This window comes from Salvelinus fontinalis, chromosome 2 (genome assembly GCF_029448725.1).
Source record: "Salvelinus fontinalis isolate EN_2023a chromosome 2, ASM2944872v1, whole genome shotgun sequence".
NCBI classification, from domain to species: domain Eukaryota; kingdom Metazoa; phylum Chordata; class Actinopteri; order Salmoniformes; family Salmonidae; genus Salvelinus; species Salvelinus fontinalis.
In genome coordinates, this window is record NC_074666.1 from 98,010,551 (window position 1) to 98,013,421 (window position 2,871).

A 2,871-nucleotide genomic window follows, 5' to 3' on the forward strand; every position below is an offset into this window, starting at 1 on the left:
GGGGGAGGAGCGAGAGAGAAAGGGGGAAGAGAGAGAGAGAGGAGAAGAGAGAGAGAGAGAGAGGAGAAGAGAGAGAGAGAGAGGAGAGAGAGAGAGAGAGAGAGAGAGAGAGAGAGAGAGAGGGACAGAGAGAGAGAAACCTTAACCTAATTATCCTAACCTGAACCTAATTATCCTAACCTTAACCTAATTATCCTAACCTAATTATCCTAACCTTCCTAACCTAACCTGATTATCCTGACCTAATTATCCTAACCTAATTATCCGAACCTGATTATCCTAACCTGATTATCCTAACCTGATTATCCTAACCTGATTATCCTAACCTAATTATCCTAACCTAATTATCCTAACCTGATTATCCTAACCTACTTATCCTAACCTGATTATCCTAACCTACTTATCCTAACCTGATTATCCTAACCTGATTATCCTAACCTGATTATCCTAACCTGATTATCCTAACCTGATTATCCTAACCTGATTATCCTTACCTGATTATCCTAACCTGAGTTCAATACTGGGAGAAAAGGAAAATCAGCCTGCATGTCTAGTGCTGACTGAACCATGTGACTAGGTGCTGTTCCACGACTGAACCAGTAGAGGGAGCTACGCAACCAGCTACACTGAGTTCAATACAGGGAGGGTGACTGAGTCTAATACAGCTCTATCTATCTACCAGCCTCTACTGAGGTCAATACAGGGAGGGTGACTGAGTCTAATACAGCTCTATCTATCTACCAGCCTCTACTGAGGTCAATACAGGGAGGGTGACTGAGTCTAATACAGCTCTATCTATCTACCAGCCTCTACTGAGATCAATACAGGGAGGGTGACTGAGTCTAATACAGCTCTATCTATCTACCAGCCTCTACTGAGGTCAATACAGGGAGGGTGACTGAGTCTAATACAGCTCTATCTATCTACCAGCCTCTACTGAGGTCAATACAGGGAGGGTGACTGAGTCTAATACAGCTCTATCTATCTACCAGCCTCTACTGAGGTCAATACAGGGAGGGTGACTGAGTCTAATACAGCTCTATCTATCTACCAGCCTCTACTGAGATCAATACAGGGAGGGTGACTGAGTCTAATACAGCTCTATCTATCTACCAGCCTCTACTGAGGTCAATACAGGGAGGGTGACTGAGTCTAATACAGCTCTATCTATCTACCAGCCTCTACGTGAGTCAATACAGGGAGGGTGACTGAGTCTAATACAGCTCTATCTATCTACCAGCCTCTACTGAGGTCAATACAGGGAGGGTGACTGAGTCTAATACAGCTCTATCTATCTACCAGCCTCTACTGAGATCAATACAGGGAGGGTGACTGAGTCTAATACAGCTCTATCTATCTACCAGCCTCTACTGAGGTCAATACAGGGAGGGTGACTGAGTCTAATACAGCTCTATCTATCTACCAGCCTCTACTGAGGTCAATACAGGGAGGGTGACTGAGTCTAATACAGCTCTATCTATCTACCAGCCTCTACTGAGGTCAATACAGGGAGGGTGACTGAGTCTAATACAGCTCTATCTATCTACCAGCCTCTACTGAGGTCAATACAGGGAGGGTGACTGAGTCTAATACAGCTCTATCTATCTACCAGCCTCTACTGAGGTCAATACAGGGAGGGTGACTGAGTCTAATACAGCTCTATCTATCTACCAGCCTCTACTGAGGTCAATACAGGGAGGGTGACTGAGTCTAATACAGCTCTATCTATCTACCAGCCTCTACTGAGGTCAATACAGGGAGGGTGACTGAGTCTAATACAGCTCTATCTATCTACCAGCCTCTACTGAGGTCAATACAGGGAGGGTGACTGAGTCTAATACAGCTCTATCTATCTACCAGCCTCTACTGAGGTCAATACAGGGAGGGTGACTGAGTCTAATACAGCTCTATCTATCTACCAGCCTCTACTGAGATCAATACAGGGAGGGTGACTGAGTCTAATACAGCTCTATCTATCTACCAGCCTCTACTGAGATCAATACAGGGAGGGTGACTGAGTCTAATACAGCTCTATCTATCTACCAGCCTCTACTGAGATCAATACAGGGAGGGTGACTGAGTCTAATACAGCTCTATCTATCTACCAGCCTCTACTGAGATCAATACAGGGAGGGTGACTGAGTCTAATACAGCTCTATCTATCTACCAGCCTCTACTGAGATCAATACAGGGAGGGTGACTGAGTCTAATACAGCTCTATCTATCTACCAGCCTCTACTGAGATCAATACAGGGAGGGTGACTGAGTCTAATACAGCTCTATCTATCTACCAGCCTCTACGTAGTTCAATACAGGGAGGGTGACTGAGTCTAATACAGCTCTATCTATCTACCAGCCTCTACTGAGATCAATACAGGGAGGGTGACTGAGTCTAATACAGCTCTATCTATCTACCAGCCTCTACTGAGATCAATACAGGGAGGGTGACTGAGTCTAATACAGCTCTATCTATCTACCAGCCTCTACTGAGATCAATACAGGGAGGGTGACTGAGTCTAATACAGCTCTATCTATCTACCAGCCTCTACTGAGATCAATACAGGGAGGGTGACTGAGTCTAATACAGCTCTATCTATCTACCAGCCTCTATTGAGATCAATACAGGGAGGGTGACTGAGTCTAATACAGCTCTATCTATCTACCAGCCTCTACTGAGGTCAATACAGGGAGGGTGACTGAGTCTAATACAGCTCTATCTATCTACCAGCCTCTACGTAGTTCAATACAGGGAGGGTGACTGAGTCTAATACAGCTCTATCTATCTACCAGCCTCTACGTAGTTCAATACAGGGAGGGTGACTGAGTCTAATACAGCTCTATCTATCTACCAGCCTCTACGTAGTTCAATAC